The sequence below is a fragment of the Crocodylus siamensis genome, chromosome 2, assembly GCF_052110815.1.
Source record: "Crocodylus siamensis isolate JL-2025a chromosome 2, ASM5211081v1, whole genome shotgun sequence".
NCBI classification, from domain to species: Eukaryota; Metazoa; Chordata; order Crocodylia; family Crocodylidae; genus Crocodylus; species Crocodylus siamensis.
Window position 1 is genome coordinate 80,462,701 of NC_143396.1, and position 19,914 is coordinate 80,482,614.

A 19,914-nucleotide genomic window follows, 5' to 3' on the forward strand; every position below is an offset into this window, starting at 1 on the left:
AGGAGGAACCTTTTACCCAGTTAAAGGGGCTGACTGATCAGAAAGAGCAGAGCCAGGATGGGGATATACACAGACCTCCAGGGCTAGAGGGGCATTCTGGCCCTGGTTCCTGGAGTGGAAAGAGCTCTTCAAAAGGGCCCATGTGGGCCTAAGTGGTTTTGTGTTATGTTTGTCTGAGTTTGTAACTGGAGGCTTGGGAGTGGCTTTAGGAGTGGCTTGTTAAGCCTAGCAAGGGCTATGACTAAAGGCAGGCTGGAGCCCAAAGGCTAAAACTGGAACAAGGGGGTAAGGACTCCCCAGCTTCTCCATCCCCTGCCCTGGAAAGCCACTTCATCGATTCCATCTGCCTGCTATGGATCCTGGGCTGGTGGGTCCCAGGCACAATGGGGGAAGGTGGTTCAGGGACTCTGAGCAAGCAGACTGACCTCAGCCAAGTACCTCAGCAGCTACACCTGCAGTAAGCCTCACCTAGGGAACTCTGCCCCAGTTTAGGTATAGCACGCAGACTGATTGGCTGCTGGGAGGTCTGCCTATCCATTTAACATCAGCAGGAGCTTTAGCTTTACAGACTAGTCAACATTTTTGGTGTGTCATGTGTTTGGTCCTGGTTTTTACCTTATTTCTAGACTTTGGATTTCCACGTGGGTGTTTCCTAGCTCCAGACCATGGTTTGGTTCTGTTTTTGGAATTGCCCTATGGGTTGCCCCTCAGATTGGTACTTAACATCTTTTTTCCTAGATCTTGACCTCGGACTACATTGTGCACTCTGCTTCTGGATTTTGCTTTGGTTTTGGTAATATGGCTCCCATCCTCTGACCCAGCCCCAGACCTCTGCTTTCCTTCTCTGGTTTAACCATTACACTAGACTGCCTGTGTTTCATTCCCTTACAGTGGGAAGGTATTGGAGGGGTTGCTACTTGTTTCTTGCTCCCTGGTTCTGGGCTGCAACTGCTGCTCTCCACCCAACACACAGTTTCTCTGCATGCCTCACCTGCAAAACTGATGCCTGTACTTGCTTTATGCTACCAAACTATGTGCAGTGTACCCAGACACAGAGTGACCAGTTATGCCTGTGTCGGGGATGGGTGGAGGCCCTTCATCCTTCATTCTTGGGCCCAGTTGTTTTGAAACTTCCCACAGTATCATCCTTACCATGAAGGTTTAAAAGGACTTTCCCTAAAAAAACCCTACTCAAGTACCTTGTATTGCCAGCAATTGCATAGAGATATGTGCTCAGGGTGGCTCCTATGGGGCAGGTCTGGCTGCAAGGGTGTAGCATAAAGGGTGAGGAGCAGTTAATAGTTAATGGGCTAATTTGATTGTTACAGGCACAAACAGGGGGCTACAAAGCTTTGATCCCCTTCTTGCTTGCCCCCTGCAATAGAACCTGACTATATTCCACTGCCTCAAATAAGTCTGGGACCCCCACTTAGGGACCCTAGAAGGGAACTGAAACTGATTCACAGACTTTCTGCTTCCCCACCACTGCTGACTGTGGTCTCTGTAGGCAGTAGATCTTTGGGCATTAAAATCCTGATTGCATCCCAGAGCAGCCTCATTGCCTTGTATCTCCTTGTAGGGAGAGTAGCGGGAAGTGTAGGTAAGGAGTGGTGCAGTTTAGGATGCCTGGAGTACTGACCAGACATGAGATAAGGAATGCTATGTGCAGAGCAAGCACAGAATATCAACCTGGTTCCAAGAAGGCTGGCACAAAATGGCACTTGATTTTCTCCATGTGCTGTTGAAGAGTTCCAGGAAGTTTTAAACCAGTCTGAACTGATGTGCATGCCTAGATTCCTGGAATTTAAAGTGCATTACATCTGTCTCCATCCTAGTGGTATTGCTCAAAGGCTGATCTTGGGATATTTTCCCCTCCCATAAATAATCTCCTTGTGCACACAAGGGGGTGGGAGTGAGCATGCAGTCCAACATGCCTCAAAGTGGTGAGTGAGAGGAGTCCTCACACCCATGCTTAATGGTCCCAGGTGTGCATAACCTATGCCTGGAGGCATTTGTACTTTTTTGTTTTTCCTTCTCTCCTCATCATGAATTTAAAAGTTGACCAAACTCTGCAGGGAACTTGCCTGACATGCGGTGATTGGGCTGAGGGGAGTGCTTGATTCCACACTTCTGGGTTCTCAGGGGCTGGAAGGCATGATGAGGGACTGCAGTTGAGTATGGAGCGAGGATGCAACTGGCTGTTAAAAAGATATATTTTGGTGGGAGAGGGGTGAGGAGTGATACAGTTTCAGATGCCTGGAGGACTGATCAGACCTGTGTCACAGAACAATTGGTGTCTGTCTACTCATCACTCAGAACTGATGCACTGTGAGCCAATTCAAGAGAATACCTGATATTCTAGGTACATTTTTGAACCAGTCAAAAAGACTTTAAACTGATTAAACAGGCTTGTACACCTGTCCATTTTTTGTCTAAACCGCATTTAAACTGGACTAAGTATTACATGTATTTTAGGGCTGACAAATGATAAAAAAAAATTGCAATTAATTGTGAGATTAAAAAAAAAAGTCACAATTTAATCGCACACCTGAACAAGAGTCAGCAAGCCCCACCCAGCAGCCCAGAGCCTGTGCACCCTGCGGCTCCTCCCTGTTTGCACCAACAGTGCACAGCCCCAGCCCTGATCTCGGCCCACCATGTGCCAGTTTTGGACTCACCCCAGCTGGAGCAGATCAGCTGGAACCTGTGCAAACAGCCCTGACCCAGACCCACCCCATGCCTGCTACTCACCTGTCCATGCTGAGCAGTAGCAGTGGCCAGGCAGAAGCTGTTTCTGGGGGTGAGAATAAACACAAGAGAAAGCAAGGGACATGTTTGCAAGGGACAAGTGGATATTGGCTGACCCTCAAGAAATCTAGGTTGGAAAACAATGAGAGACTGTAATAGCCTTCCAATAAAAGGATCAAAGGCAGTAGTTACAAGTACTATCTACTTGTAACTACTGCTTATATGCCTTGGTTTTGATAACAGAGGTGTAACAGGATTGATCCCCAGGGGCAGCTGTGATGCTCCCTGGTGGTCACATGACTCTTGCCTTTACTCTGGCTCCTTGAGTCCCCTTCCTTTTCCTTCACCTGCCCTGCCTTGATCTGATTGTTGAAAAGGGAGGCTGCCCTAGGGTCCCAAAGCCAGTTCTTGTCTGCTCTTAGTCTGTAGGTTCCTCCTGAACCCTGCTGTCCTGCCCTCTGATGCCAAATATAGCTCTCTGGCTGGCCAACCGCCTCCTCCCCACTGCCCTGACTAGTCCCCCCAGCACTAGTTGCCCTAAGGGCTAATGTTGTGGCCGATGACTTCCTCTACAACCATGCCCATGCCTCACAAGTGGTACCAATTAATTACTTCAGTGGGCACTTAGCTTTAGTCTAGTATTTGACCTCTTGAGGCCTTACTGTTCTTGTTCACTCTTCGCCCCTCTCAGGCTGCAAGCTTGCTGGCCCTCTTGCTGCCTCTCTTGGGTTGTGGCAGATTAGACTTCTATAGTTATTGCTTCTTTCTGGACTTCAGGCCCCTGGTCCTAATATCTGCCTCTTTCTCATTGCCAGACTGCCTGGCTTGGTTAAGGTCCAGCTTATATGGTGCTCAAGCCCTGACCATTCCCAGTCAGGTGACTTTCTAGCCCTGGCATAGCTGTTTTTCTGTCATTCTAAGGGGCAGCTTGTTCCTGCTGCCCTGGCTACCATAGCCATGACTCTGTAACCTTGGCCAGCCCTCCACGCACTAGCTCTGGACTCACCCCAGCTGGAGCAAATCAGCTGGAACCTGTGCGAACAGGTTCAGCTGGGCTCCTATTGTACTATTGCTGGGCAACTAGGTGAAGTTATGAAGTCCTCAAAATTACAGTAGTGTGCAATTTAAAGTGGTTGTTAAACTAAAAAGGTAGTTGAGTAAGCACATTAAGATATATGACAAGAGTATTTCACACTTTAAGCAAAGAATTCTATTTCTTTCTTCCCTCTCTCCTCCCCTGCCCCAAATTCTTTACTGCATGAATAATAAAGTCAGGTGGAAAAACACAGAAACTTTGCAAAATAATAATTGCAGTTGCAGTTTTGGAACTATCCTGTAATCAAGGCATCCACATATGCATCTTGGATATATTAATACACCCTTTATGCATGCATATTACTAATAGGGCTTTGCCCAAGGTTACCTTCCTGGTTGCAGAAACAGACAGATAATGCCAATGATCAAATTAATAGAGCTTTTTGATATAAGGGAGCAAGTACCTAATATTCTGTCACTCTGGCAGTTGCATAATATAATCCTCAAGCCCTGTAGACACTTAAATGGGACTTGACTTGTTTTAGTCTATCCTTGCTATCCCACTGAGGCTGTGTTTCAACCTGTCAAATTCAGTATCACATTCATACAACATTCTTTTACAGCAGGTATCTTGAATTTGACTCTTGTTCTCCTGGGAGCTGAGTGCAACTGCCAGAAGTCATTTCACTTGTCACCTTTAACAACCATCAGAAAGATGGAACTATGTTGGTATATGATGAGTTTGAGTTTCTGTTGACAGAGCTGGAAGGCACTTAAAATTACCCACAAGCCATTTATAATGAAATCATCTTAACCTCAAATTGTACTGTTCCTGTAAATGATGGTAACATCTGTGTACAATAGTTCTGAATATATTAACGTACTTTAAATAAATGAGATGGTTTCACTTGCAGTCTTTCTACAGACAGGAAATAATCAAAAATATCTCAAAACATGATGGGTGAAATGAAGCAGAACTTCCTTTTTGGCATACAAAATACAACTTCAAAATGTTTAACTTATCATTTTCATTTCTAAATGCCTCGCTAATGCTTCTGTTATGTATTTGATGAGCATTTCCTGAAAATGAGTTGCAGTGATACAAAGAAGTTTTTGCTAAAATAGCATTAAGTGGTCACTTCATTTCTATGGCATGACAACATGCCTTAGAAAAAACATATATTACTAGTAAAAGCGGTGCCAGAACAGTGCTGTTTATGCACATATTAATAAAACCCTCCCAGACATGGAACATCATACCAGGTTTGCTCTCACGCTTGCCAAGATTTTTGAACTGTCTGAGTAAATAGGACTCAATTGAAAAAAAAAATAGGGCATTTTCTACCTTTAGTGAACAAACTGCAATTGTATGGAAGACCTTATATATACTACTAAAGTTTCCTCGACAATGTATAAAATCCCAGAAGAGAGAGGTGCTAACTGTGTGGTAGAGGGGCTATTGGGCCTGAAATACTTCACTCAAACAATTATTTTTTAACTGCTAGGAGCTACTATACTCTGATCCAAGGCAACAATCTACCTAGCCACATATAGGGATTGAATTCACCAACCAGTTAAGTCTCAATTGATCTGACTTCCATGAATCAATGGAAAGTCCCCATAGAATGAGAGGAAGTTGTATTAAGCACATAACCACTCTCTCTCCTCTCCTTTCTCCCTCTCTCCCTTCCCTGTTAGGACTATTAATAGCTTATTTAGCTGCTAAATGCTTTATGTTGTATTTCTGGTGCTTGGCTAGCAGCTCATAAAATCTAATATTTTCTCATAGCTTCAGTGATCTGATTGCAAATCAGTGAATGGGCTTTCATTTCCAGACTGGAATGGAGTCCATATTTGCTGAAAAGTGGCCAAGATACATGAAACTTTAGAGTACACCTGGACTGAATAGTGTATCCTACTCAATTATACAGTATTTGCTTGCATACCACATGACCCTCAGTAAGTCAGACACCTTTTTATTGGGAAGGCAGAATGAAGGAAAAAAGATTTTTTCCAGAGTCATAGCTTCATAGAGCAGGGACAGAGCCTAATCTTCAGTTTGTTCATGTTCCTTTCAAGCTTAACCGAAAGCAGAAACCTTAACTGCTCCCGAAGGTTGGTCTTCATGGGTCGATCTATGATTTTGAAAAGAGCTAAAACGTCTGCGTGGGTGTGAAACAGGAAGAGAGGGACCAGGAGCAGCTAGCAGACTACAAAATTGCCAGAAATAAGGTTAACTTTAGACATGCATGCCACTTTTGAGGGGGAGAGGAGCTGATTTCTGCAAAACAGGTGTATGTGGAATATGAGAAAATATGGTATATTGTAGCTGATATGCTTCAGTGATGGTGTCCAAGCCATAGAATTTGCAGTTTAAACAGAAGAGCCATTCACAGAGTGAGGAAATGGTATAAGACATAAGCAAAATGGAAAAAAAAATTGAAGGCAACAAATGTCATCTTGGTTCCACAGGTTTTTTTGTGGGGGCAGTGAAGGCATGAGTTTATTTAGGAGCAGATAATCTAAATGGGAAAAGGGGAAGATGAAGAGGACAGGGCAGGAAAGGAAGGTAAAGGAAACGTGTAGAGTAAAGCTGAGTTGAAAGGATTGAATGATAGAGAGGGACAGAGTGAGCATCCATTATGCTTTGGGCACAAAGTCTTGTTAAAGCTGTATAAATTCCTCTGAATACCTAGAAGTTGCTTCTTTAACTGATTCTAGTCCTATAAATTAGTCTGGCTGCTGCCTTCTTTCTCCAATTTTCCTTCACGGTCACGTAACAGGAGGGTGGGAACAGGAGTTATCCAGGTTCATTCAAAAGTTCAATTTCACATCATCTAAAGATGCGACGTATTTTTAGGTAATTTATTATAATAGTCCAAAATGTATATAAGCTTGAAATATTTCCAGTCTAAAGTGCAAAACGTGATCCAGATTATGATTGTACTTATATTCATGAAACCATATTAACTACAACCTCATTCATTTTCTTATTCATACTGGTGTGTTCCCACTGAATTTTACACTTCAATTACTCTGCTTTTTAACTTTATTCTTGTCTTCTATCTTAGTACATTCTTCACTGAAGTCTCTTTTGTCTTAGTCAAGCACAAAAGTGTTCATAAAAGCTTATGTTTCTTTCTAAAGGTGTTCAAAGAAATAGCTCAGGAAGATGCATTTAGTGAAGATTGGCATGTGTGAGAAGTCTGTTTTCTGTTAACTAGGAACAGCATGCCAGTCCCTACCTTTTTGTTTTCTGATCTGTTTTAAAAGGTGTCAGTCTATATTTCCATCAACATATTGAAGAATTGACAAATCATGGTGTTTCAGATGAAACCAAATATATTTATGACATCACATGTTTTCATCAAAGCCATTAAATGTCTGAGACATCTGGAAAACAGAAGTCTCAGAATTCTGATAACTTTCTGGATGTTGAAGCAAAAGTAGATTTGTGGTGAACAGACCGTATTAGAAGGTGGGACATCACTGTGTGAGGCTAGCCATATGTGATAGATTTGTAGCTGCACTATAATAATTTATGAATACTACATGCTGGCCTGCATGTTAGGATGTTTCCTGTAAAAATATACATTGGTTTATATTAATGGGGAACTGGTGGGAAAAACTAACAGGAAGGGAAGGAATGTCTCAAGAGCTCCTTGACAAATATTTAAGAATTTTAAACCAGAAATACCAGCACAGAAAAAAGCCCAGGGATGCAGAAGAACAAAAGAACTCTCTCTCAAGGAAGAAGGAAAGGTGTTTGGAGAACCAGAGTAAGATACATGACAGATGACAGTGTTTGAAGATGCCATGCCTTAGGGCATGGCAGGATTTCAGGTAATATAAATATGTATGCAGATTGTTGTTTCAAAATCCTTTCCCTCTAAAATCTTTGTTCGGAATATTAAAAAACAATCCCTTTATTTTAAGAAGGCTTTCTGCTATGTTTTAAGAAAGCTGTTTGATTGTTCACCACTGGTAACAGAGTTCTGAAGGGAAAACCTGTAGGTGTCCAAGCTCAAATCAGGCATGCTGGGTAAGCACAATTGATGCCCAAGATACGAAAGTCTAATCTGACAGCAGGAGAATTGCAAAACTCCACCACAGAATAGGTAATTTCATGAGGTCTGGGACCTGAGTAGCACTGAGAGAGACCAGAAAAGGATCAGGGCTGCAGCTAGCCCTGTAACCATGATGCCATTCAAGCCAGAAAAGTGACAGTTATCAACAGGGATCTTAGCTTGACATGGAAACCCCCCTCTCCCTCAAAATTCTCTAATAAAAAATATTAAAATATGTATTTTCCCACGGCGAGCTGCTCCCCCCCTTCCTCAACACCGATTGTCCAAGAGGGCTACCCTTCAGGTGCCCCCTTCTATTGACAAGCCCTGCCCCTTGCCAGAATTGGCAGAGAGGGGTGGGGGGGTCGCATGACAGACAGCCTGCTCAGCCAATTAGCAGCAAAGGGACGAGGAGGCGGTCACCATCTTGGATGCCTTTCTGTGTGCTGGCAGCGTCTTCCCCTGGCAGGCTGCCACAGTGGCTGTGAGAACTGCTGGCCCCCACTGGGGAGCCAGCATTTTATTTTGAATAAGTGTTTTTTTTCTCCCCAGCCCTTCTGAAGATTCTCTGTAAAAATGCAAATTCCACATTTTTCTGTGGCAAACAGATTTATAGGATCCCTGGTCATCAAGAAGGATTTGCACACCCAGAAAAAATAAGCCAATTTGACAGCATAGCTTCTGTCTGCCCTCTGTGCTCAATGGAGATGGAGGTCTCTAGGAGGAAGAGTAGAATGCTGTGTAGATGTTTAGAGTGCTATTTAGGGAGCATGTGGTGCTACAGCTTTAGGAGCCAATACAGATGCAAGAACATTGGATTGTACTTTGCAGGTCTAAGTATTCTAATATTATAGAAGCCATAGTCTGTCTGTCCATAACTTTTGATTCACACTCTGATTGGCTAATGGAAACCACCAATCAGCCTGTGAATACAGCATTTGGACAGAAGGTGGCAACACAGCAGAATGCTGCCATGATGTTGGGGACACAGGGGATGGAGCAGGGAGGGGGGGTGAGGCAATTCCCTCTCCCAGCAGGTGACAGAGCAGATGGGCCAGCAGTACTGCTTCCCCCTGCCGTGCTAGGCCAGTGCTGCCGGCCCTGACCCCCCAACCATTTAGGCAGCAGCAGTGGAGCAGATGGAGGGCAGAGGCAGGTCAGCAGCCCTGGTCCCATCCCCTTCCTCCCTGCAGGCTGTGAAAATGGAGAGGATGGGCAGGGAGCAAGGCAAGCATCCCTGGCCATGCCCCCTGGTATTGCAGGCGGTAGTGTCTGAACAAATACGTTGGAGCCAGCAAAGGGTGGGGGGGGGCAGCTCAGCCCCAGCCCTGGCCTGAATCATCGGGGTGGGGGGGGGGGAGAGCAGGGTTGGATGCAGGCTGCTGTCCCCGGCAGCCTGATCCCCCCATCAATTTTAACTGGCAATTGGCTAGTAACATATAAACAGCTTTAACCACTTAACACAGAATCCTGTTTCATCTGTACCCAAATGACATCTACAAAGCCACACAGCTGCTGTTTTTGGCACTTGCTTATAGTTTGCCATCTTATTCCATGGGCAGTATGGATACAGACATCCAGACAACTATTGAGTGTTCTTAGGAGGCTGCACTCTGGCTGGGCAAATATACAACTCTGTAGGACTATATCACCTGAAAGTGTAGTCAGGAAAATACCTATGAATAGCAGGTGTTAGAAGAAGGGGGCATTCATGTTTCAACCCAGAACCCTAGCAGCTAGGACACTTACCCAGGAAGTTGCAGACAAGGTAATAGACCACCCCATCCACAGGAAGTTTGAATGTACCTCTCCTGTTTCCCAGGGAATAAGTTAGGCATTATTCAGAAACCTTCCCACCTCTCTTCCTGATGCTGGTCCCAAGACAGGGACATATGTAGACAGAAGAAGATCTGTGGCTCAATGAGAGGGCTGCACATCTAAAAGGGGAGTGGTTCTGGCTTCCAATCTATATGCTGGCTCCCAAAGGGACAGCTTCCTTCACCACTGCTTTCCATCTATTGTGTCCAATGAGCATTAAATCCGAAGTACTGTGGAGTCTGCCCTTGGGCTTGTTATACACATGTATTTCAAATTCTACCAAGTTTAGACAGTATGAGGAATGCTACCTATAATGGAAACATAAGTGAAGCACCACTGTCTACACATGTGGTGCTATTAGGCCAGAGTAAACTAATTAACTATACCATAGATTAGTACTGCCCAAAGCAAGTACTATCCTACGGCGGGGTTGTTTACTCCACTACAACACATGTGTAGACACTGACCAGGGTTACCTGTGGCATGAGGGCTGCCTGCCAGCTAGCCCCACACTGCAGCACCCTCATGCCCCAGCCAGCCCCTCCAGAGCATGTTGAGCCAGGTTGGAGCAGCCGTGGGCTTGCAAGCTGATCCCTGGGACCCTCTGCCAGCTGGGGCTGCTCCACCCTGGCTCAATAGGCTGCAGTCCTGGGAACATGTGTAAATGCTGTACCCAGGAGCAATAAACTCCAGCCTGAACTGTGCCAGAGTTTGTGATGCATTAATTTAATGTGTAGAAGAGCCCACAGTATCAGAAAGAAGGTATCTGAGCTTACCTGAGCACGTTCCTTGGTTAGGTTGATTGCGGTCCATTTCATTCAGCTGAGGATGGTGCCTTACATGAGTAGAGAGTGGTAGTCAGCCATATTAGTCTAAAGTAAAGCAGAAGGCAGGGCAGAGATGTTAGTCTCCAAGGTGCCCTGCCCTGCCTTCTCTCTGACTTCAGACTAACACAGCTAACTACCTTTCTCTTGCCAGTTTGACACTGACCCATTTATGGTTATTTTCTATTTATAGTTATTTAGCCAATTATGTGTCCATTTGATAGTAATTCAATCTAGGCTACATTTCTCCAGGTAAATTATGATAATGCTGAGGGGAAGATCCAGGGGAGTGCAATGGTGCAGCTACACCCCCCTTCCACAGTATAGGTACTGTGCTGGTGGCTCCAGTTTCCCATGGCCCTGGACACCTGGGTCCTCTACAGAGTCATAAGTGCAGTTGGAGATCTAGGCTCCTGTGGGACCCCTGGGGGGACCAGGCAGGGAGCAGGTGAGGAAGGAGGGAACCACCTACTCCTGTTGTTGTCTCCAGTTGACTCAGGGGTGGGGGAACATCCAGGACTGCTCTTGTCTCACTCCAGCTAGGGACTGCAGGGTAGCAGGCTGGAGAGGAGAAGGGGTGGGAGGGAATGGCAGGGGAGGTGCTTACACCAGAGAGGTTGCAACAGAGAGAGACTGAGCTGGGTTGAGGGAGTCTTGCCTGTTTAAGAGAGTCAAAAAAGTCCAAGGCAGCTGGTGCTGTGCTATGGTCTTCTGCCAGTGGGTAAGTGGAGGGGCAGAGACAGGGTGGGGGCTACAACTATGGCAGCCATCTCTCACACCCTTCTTTTCAAATTCCTTGATCTGCCTGTGGGAGTGCCATGTGGGACTGTATCAAAAGCCTTACAAACTTCTAATATATTATGTCCATCACCCTCATTCATGAAACTAATTTCCTTGTCAAAGAAGAAATTCACATTGGCCCAACTTCAGTTGATCTTTAAAAATCTACATTGGCTGCTAGTGATCAGCTCTTCCTTCTCCAGGTGTTTATGAACTGACTGTTTTATAATTTATTCCGGTAACTCCCCATATACTGGAGTCAGGATAACTGGTTTATGATTCCCCAGGCCCTCCCTTTTTATGTTTTTAAAGATGGGCACTATATTAGGCTATATCTAGTCCTCTATTGGGGACCTCACCTGTCATCCATAACTTTTTAAATAGCTTGGTCGGCATCTCAAAGATTTCTTCAGTCAGTTCCTTTAGTATGCTGGGATGAATCTCATCAGGTCCTGCTGACCTGAGTGAATGTAAGGTTTTTCTAAGGTGTAGGTTGTAGCCGTGTTGGTCTAAGGACATAGGCAGAGAAGGTTATTTGAGTGAATCTGATATTTTTTTTTAGACCAACTTAAATAGTTGGAAAACAATTATTAAGCAAGGTTTTGAGTTCAAAAACCCTTCATCAAGCTAAGGAAGTTTCTGCAGTTGGTGTGTGCTCTTCTTGGATGGAATGAAAAGTAAAGAAGCCAGAGGCTGGGCTAGTATGCATGCAAACCAGGCAGTCAGTGAAAATGTAGACTGAGGAGTCAATGGGTGAGAGACAGGCTGGGTGCAGGAGAGAGAAGGGGGATGAATAGTGGAGAAGTACCTGGGAAATCAGATGTTGGGCAGGTTTTAATGTGTCATAAATCCAATGTCTATATTTAGTCCATGATTTTTAGTATCCAGGAGGTTGATGAAGTGGAGTTCATAGGCTCATCTCTGGGAAGTGTTTTGTGAGTTTCCTTTGAGGATCAGGACTGAGAGGTTGGAGAGAGAGTGGTTTTCTTGTGAGAAATGTGTCCCCACAGGTAATTGGGTATTCCTGTCTTTGATAGATTTCCGGTGTGCATTCATTCTGGTGCACAGTTGTTGTTTGGTCTCTCCTACGTATTTTCCATCAGGGCATTTGGTGCATTGGATGAGATATATTACATTTCTGGAGGTGCAGCTGTAAGATCTGTGACTGCTGATGGCTCTGTTGTGGGGTGTAGTAATTGTGGGGGTGGTGGAGATGTGTTGGCAGGTTTTGCATTTCTTGTCATGGCATGGTCTGGATCTAGTCGGTGTGTTCTGGGCCTGAGGAAGATTGCTTCTGGTGATGAGGTTAGCGAGGTTTGGTGCTTGTTTGAAGGCTAGGATGGGTGGCTCTGGGAAGATCTCTTTAAGAATAGGGTCTCTTTCTAGTATGGATTGCAATTATTTGAGGATTTTCCATATGGGTTTGAGGGAGGGGTGATATGTCATAATATGTCAGGTTTTCAAGAGCTCTTTGCTGTGCTTTTACTTATCATGATTTGCAACTTTTCTCCTTTGTCTGTATTAAAAGTATTTAGTTATATGTTTTTTGTTGTGACGACTGTGGCAAAGTAGTCATTGAGTAGTTCTGGGGGTGTTGTACCTTCTGTTAATAGAACACTGTTACTGTTGGGCCATGGATGCACAGGTTCCTTGGTTTTTCTCTTCCATCTGACGTATTTATAGAACATCTTTTCATTGTATTCAATATTCTTTGCCAGCTGGATCTCAGTTTTTGCCTTTTCAGTTTTGTTCCTGCACATTCTTATTATTTCTTGATACAGTTCCTTATTGGTTCACCCTTCTTTCTTTTGGCTGTCTCTTTTTATTCTTATTTTGAAGTAACGAAGCAGCTCCTTTTTAACCATATTGGATTCTTACGGTTCTTCTTATCCTTCCACAATGTTGGCACTTGTTGAGCCTCCCATGCTATATCTTTAGGGTCAAACCTCTTGGGCACCCTTTTTCTTCAATCTATCTATCCCTGGGACCTTATTTACTGTTTCTTTGAATCAGATGAAATCTTTCCTTTTGCAGTCCATTCTTGCATTACAACTTCATGCTTTCCTTTTGTTAGAATCATGACTTCTGTCATATAGTGATTACTTCCTTCCACATTCCTATCATTATTCATTCAATTGATAGCAAATTCTTTCTTATTGATTAAAACAAGATCCAAGATAGTGGACCCTTTTGTTGTATTCTCCATTTTCTGAAAGAAAACATAGTAATATTAAGGAGGGGGGACAGATTGCCTCAGAGTAGGGCTAGCTGGCAGGCAGCCCCCTCATGCCCCAGCCAGCCCTGATCAGTGTCCACCACATGTGTTGTGGTGGAGTAAACAACTCTGCTGTAGGGTAATACTTGCATTGGGCAAGTATTCATTAAATCCTATGGTGGATTTAATGAATTTACTTGAGCCTAATAGAACTTAGTGCACATTTTATGGGGAATTCAATTTCCCTTTGTGCAGTTAAAAGTTAGCTTTCTACCCTACACTTGGCACTTCTACATACATTCCACTTCTCCTTCAGTGTGGATGCGTGTCAACTGAACATTCATAGCAGGCTACATAGTGGTTGGGCAGGTATGCAGTTACATATGTATGTTCAGACTAGGTACATATGTAGTCACAAAATATAACCAACCATTTTTCTAGATTTCTATTACTCTTTTTCCTTCATCTAAACATACACATATTTGTTGAATAATAACAACAATAACAATAATAATACTGTGATTCAGAGCTGTTACTTTGAACAGACTTTGCTATTACAACACCAACATTACCTTAAGCTACATGATGTGATGTCTATTTAGAAGCTGTCCACATTCACAGTTCATTGTTAAGTAGATGTCACATCTTATGACACGATTAATAGGGGTGTGAGAAATGGTCTGTATTTGATTTGGATTTGGCCCGAATCAGGGACAGTGATTCGATTCATTGATTCAGATTACTGTCCCTGATTTGATTTGGCTGAATCCAAACCTGAAGATTTGATACTGATTCAGAGAACCAGCAATTCAGCCATTGACACAACTTTAAATGTTTTTTCTACATACCTCAAGGTACCAGGTGCAGCTCGTAAATGCTGAGATGCTGGGGCAGATGGGACATCCTACAGGAACACCGGGGGGGCGGGGGAAGGGGAGCCCTGCATGCTCGGTGTTGAACTTGGAAGTGGACCAGAGGTGCTTCCGGTCCACTTCTGGGTCCACCAGGGAGTGCACCCCATCCACCCCTGGCTCTGTGATCGGCCATTGGGGGGACCCTGGGTGCCTCCCCAGACCCAGGGGTCACCAGTCACCAAGCCAGGGAGTGCGGAGGGGGCCCCCTAGCATGCTCCCTGGTGGACCCAGAAGTGGACCGGAAGTGCTCCTGTGGGATGCTCCATCCACCCCACAATCTCAGCATTCACAAGCTGCCTGGTACCTTGAGGTATGTAGAAAAAACATTTAAAGCTGTGTCTATGTCCGAATCATCGAATCTCTCTGAATCAATTTGGAGGATTCTGATTTGATTCAGAGAGATTAAAGGGTCTCCTGATTCTATTTGGATTTGGAGATTCAGCCACCGAATCAGGCCAAATCTCTGCCAAATTGGATCGGGGACCGAAGCTTCGCACAACCCTAATGATTAATAAACCTAGTGGAGGCATTAGTTTTTTCACAAACTCTGTTTCATCTGCAGCCAGTTAATTCTCTGTTGTGAATTGGCAATTTTTTTTATGCTGCAAAGATACCTATGGTCTCGTCCATGTGAGCAGGGGCATGTTTTTGCAGCAGCACCAATAGTAGTGGCACTTTGCACTATCTATGTGCTGCAAGGATGAAGTGGGGAAACTGCCTGGGGGACAGGTTGCCTCAGTGTGGGGCTAGCTGGTAGGCAGCACCTGTGGTGAGGTGCTAGCCTGCTGGGGAGTGGCATGTGGAGATGGGGAAGCAGGCAGCCCAATCCTGCCTGCTCCCCCATCTCTGCACACTGAGGAGCCCCGCATGCTGAGGCATTGTACACCCCAGCCAGCTGCTTCCTGGCTGGCTCAGGTGCAGTGTGCCTTGAGATGGAGAACCAGGCAGCCCTGGGCTGGCTGCTCCCCTGTCTCTGCGTGTCTCAGTATGGGGGCTCCACAGCATGCAGAAACAGGGAGCAGGCAGCTCTGTGTTGCCTGCTCCCCAGTTTCTGTGTCTGTCCCAGCACATGCCACTTCGGCATGTTTTACACTGGTTTTTTCTTCAGGGATTTTTTTTGCTACTGGAAAATCCCAGAAGCAAATTTTTCCCCGGCACTGCAAGTTAACAGCCCCATGCATGGTTTAATATGCAACATGTGCTGTTTGTGGTTCTCCAGAGACATCTGTGGTGCCCCAGATCACACATGCCTGCACGTCTGGATCTGGTTGATGAGACTAAATATGCATCGCTGCTATTGTTGAGTGGTAATGGGAATACACAAGAAGGAAGGTTGAGGACTATGTTGATGTGTTTGTAGAAAGTAGTTTTGTGATGGGGTGCTGAAATGCTGACATCCCTTTGGATGCACAGTTGTTGTCATGGTGGATGGTCCATGGCATTTGGCAAGATGTGTTAAGATTAAAGTGTGCAGATGGGTGGAAGGTAGAAAGCACTCACAGCTTTCATTCAAGCCAATGAGACCTATAGGTGCTCAGTATTGCTCAGGCCAAGAATGAGACTGAACATTTGATAAATCATAAGCATTAATTTATGTATATGACAGTAGATGTACTACAATTACATACCATATGAATCTTACTTTTACTGCTTGATTTCCTAACTTGACTGATGGGAAAGAAATCGACAATCAGTTACTGGTTGAAAATAGGGTAAATTGAGGGACAAGTCACTTATGTTTCATACTTGTCAGTATAAGAGTTTTATCTTGGCAGGGAAACAACAGCCCTCATCTTAACTTGATTCAAAGCGTGAGCTAAAGCTGCTCTTCACTTCCTGACTGTTGTTTGTTTCCCTCTTGATGAGACCTGCTGACACATCATCAAAAGATGGCAGCAGACTTAAATAAGCAAGCAAAGCAAAGATCAGCAGGAAGAAAACTTGAAGCTGCAGAATAAAATAATGTAAAAGACTGTTCAATACCAAGAAAAGGTAATTGAATTTGTGAATAGTAGGCAAACGTACCTCAGTAAAAAAAAGAAAACCAAACAAGGATATGCTGACATCAGAGGTTTCTTCATAAAAAAAGAATATAGAATAAATCAACATCTTAAATTTCTGCCAGTGGAAGTGTTGTCATGGTATATTCTTTGTGGGTTTATTGTAAGATAGAAAAGATACCCTTGTCCAAATGAATAAAATATTAATGAAATTAGTCAACAGATAGGGAATGTGGCTTAAAGTTAGCTGTCACGTTCTGTATCATTTTGAAATTCATTACCTTTCAAAAGGATCTCAATGCAAGTTATGCAGAAAAAAGACTGAGTAGGAAAAATATACATGATTCTCTATCTTTCCATCCTATTTGGACTACTGAACAGGAGTAACATCATCAGTAAGTTCTACATAAATAACACATTAATAAAACATACATATTTGGAGAGACCATACTTATTTGGGAGAGTTTTTTTACTTTATATTAACAATATTTTCCATGTATCCATTTTTTAAAAATTTTACACAAGAATTTTGGGTATTGTGGCTTGTACTTGTGTATGAGAATTAGGAGTGGACAATTTTTAGGTATCTTTGGGTAAATGAATGACTGTGAATGTAAAGAGAATAGACTTAATGGCTCAGAAACCCCATTTAGCTCTGTTCCTATGCTTCTAAGCATTCACATTTTACTTTCTGAAACCCCCCCCCAAAACCCTGCAATACTTGTTTAGCATTGTGTGGGGATTCTTTTTTGGGGGGCTGGTGGGGGAGAGGCTATTGATTGGATATTTTATAAAATAAATTAATTTAGACTATTATTTACTTAGAGCAACAAAAATGCTTATGAAGACTGCTAATGTCTTTGAATACATTATACAAATGGATACTGATGTTACTTCACTGCATGTGGCTTTCTGGACAGTGCTAATTTGAAGAAAACCTATTACAGCAAAGTGATTTACAGTAGCTGATAAAATAACTATATGGACATGTCTACACATACAATTAATGCTATATGGGTTTACTGTGCAGCCATTTGGGAGTGGATTTGCTCCTCATGGCACTAGCCGCTCTAGGCCTCCTGTGTTCTGCCCCCCTGCAGCATCCAGAAGGAGCTGGAGGCTCTGGCCACAACTACCTAGGGCAAGGGACACTCTCTTTAAAAGGTAGCCCCATGTGGTGCTTCCTGGCCACCTGTGTTTCTGGCCTGCAGCAGCCTGCAGCATGTTGGCACAGCCCTCTCTGAATGTCACCAGAGCCCGTGCCCATGGTGTGATGGCTGCTCCATCCCCAGATACCAACAGTGACGAACTGTCACCCTGCTTACTGTGCTTCACTGCTGCAGAAACTGCCACCTGGCCCATGTCAGTCTCAGTTTTGCCTGCCCCATTGTGCTACGTGACCATATGGCTAGATTCACCACTGTGTCTGAGGCACCCTGCATCTGTGCTGATGCTGCCCAGCCTCTGGGATGCCACCTGGACCCCAGCAGGGATGCCAATGACATGCACATGGACACCACCACTAGTGCTGTCCTCAAGCTCTTGGTGCTCCAGACCTGCCACCTAAGGGCTCACCTGGCCAGCCAGGACTGTTGGTTACACATTGTCCAGCATACCTGGGACAACGAGCAGTGGCTGGACTCTTTTCAGATGATCCAGGCCACCTTCTAGGAGATCCTCAAACAGCTCTGTCCACATCTGGAGTGGCAGGCCACCATCATGTGTCTGCCTCTCCCCATGAAGACCTGGCTGGCCATTGCCATGCTCAAGCTGGCCACACCTGCCAGCCTATGCTACATCAGCCATGGACAGTGTGGGCAAAGCAACTGCCAGAGAGACCATCCTGGAGGTCTGTGGTGCCCTCCAGGATGTATTGGGGCACACCGCGCTCTGGGTCCAAGACCTCCTGGAGGTGGTGGCTGGGTTATGTGCCCCAGTGCATTGGGGCCCTGGATGTGACCCTCATTCCCATAATCTGACTGCCTCATGGTGACTGCCCCTACTACAGCTGGCAGTGCTTTCACTCCATCATGCTGCAGGCTGTCATTAATCCCCAGAATGTCTTCACCAACATGAGCACCAGCTGGGTGGGCAGCACCCATGATGGTTGCATCTTCTGGAACTCCATCCTGCCAGCCCTGGTGGAAAGTAAACACTTCACACCAGGGGTGCCAAGCTGCCAGCTGGGTGAGATGACAGTCCCACCCCTTCTTACTGGGGACCCTGCCTACCTGCTTCTTCCCTGCCTCATGTGGCCCTGCCATGGCTATCTGGATGCCTGCCAGGAACATTTAAACCAGTGCCTGGGCTGGACACATGCACTGTTGGAATGTGCCTTAGGCTACCTGAAGGGACACTGGCACACCCTCGCCTCCTGCCTCAAAGTTGTGGAGGCTAACATCCCCTGGGTCATCATTGCAGCCTGTATGCTGCATAATGTCTGTAAGGCCTGAGGGGAACTCTTCTGCGAGGCTTGGTGGAGGAGGCACAGTGGGTGGTGGATGCCTAGCGCTGGGAGTGCCAACTGTGGCAGCAATGCCAGTGAAGGCCAACTTCCCCCCCACCCACCAAGGCCCCAGGTAAGCCACACGCCTAGCAGCAGAGACCAGGGCATCAGGTGCAAGGAGCTGGTGGACCACCTGATCCTGCACCCCATGCTGTAGGCCACCTGGCCACAGCCCCCAGCCCCACCACACACTTCTCCTCCCAATGTGGGGCTCACTGGGTGGGTGTGGCAGGTGTGCCCAGCGACCCGAGTCTGTCCCTGCTGGCAGTGATAGTATGTGGCTCCCAGCAGTGTCCTGGAGTGCAGAGGCATGGCATCTGGCTGGCTTGGCAGTGGTCCCCTCTGGAGAGGAGCTGGAGTTTGTCAGGGTGGGTGGTTTCATCCCCGGCCTGGACTGCTGGGTGGGGCTATGAACCCAGAGGTGGTGGGGCAGGCTCTGGCCCAGGCTGCTAGAGCTGCTGGATAAAGCTGGGGGAAGGACTGTGGTGGAATGTCCCAATGGGTCCTACCCCACTGATGTCTCATCACTGCTGCCAGACTGCATTGGAGGCTCCAGCAGGCTGCCCATGTTGGAGAACACAGTGTGGCTCCACCCAGAATCCTGGGGTGATCTAGTTGCCACATAAAAGGCATGGTTCTGTGGGCAGCCCCTGGCCAGTGGTTGTGGTTGGTCACATGGACCCACTGTGTTCACAGGACCTTGATCTGTATGCAGTAGTGACCTGCTGACCAGTTGTGCCCATACTCCTACATGTGGCCAGCCAGGCCCTTATACATATGGGCATTGGAGTGCCTGCCCCAGGTGAACTGGCTCTGGACCTCAGGCCTTGCCCCCCAGTGTAGCAAGGTCTGTGGTCTTGGCCTGGGACAATTTAGTCCCCCAGGACACAGTGTGTGTCACTGGGGATGATGCCAGCTTGGCTCCCTCAGGACTTCTGGGTGGGGCTTCCAGTGGACTGCAGTTGCAGAGTTGGCCTTTATGCAGCACTACTGCCATTTGAGCCCCC

General features: G+C 45.6%; 2 long non-coding RNA genes across 2 annotated transcripts in view; one reads left to right on the forward strand and one right to left on the reverse strand.

Annotated features, from left to right (window-relative positions):
* Positions 1 to 1,819: 1,819 nt before the first annotated feature.
* Positions 1,820 to 10,976, reverse strand: LOC149870441 (uncharacterized). The gene is made up of 3 exons (XR_016440756.1): positions 10,445 to 10,976; positions 2,752 to 2,794; positions 1,820 to 2,198 (listed from the first exon to the last, which is right to left on the reverse strand). It is a non-coding gene; the product is annotated as an uncharacterized LOC149870441 (long non-coding RNA).
* LOC149870442 (uncharacterized) overlaps positions 5,831 to 19,914 on the forward strand; it is a 157,749-nt gene continuing 143,665 nt past the window's right edge. The window contains exon 1 of the long non-coding RNA XR_016440755.1: positions 5,831 to 5,898. This is a non-coding gene — a long non-coding RNA (uncharacterized LOC149870442). The remainder of the gene's footprint in view (positions 5,899 to 19,914) is intronic.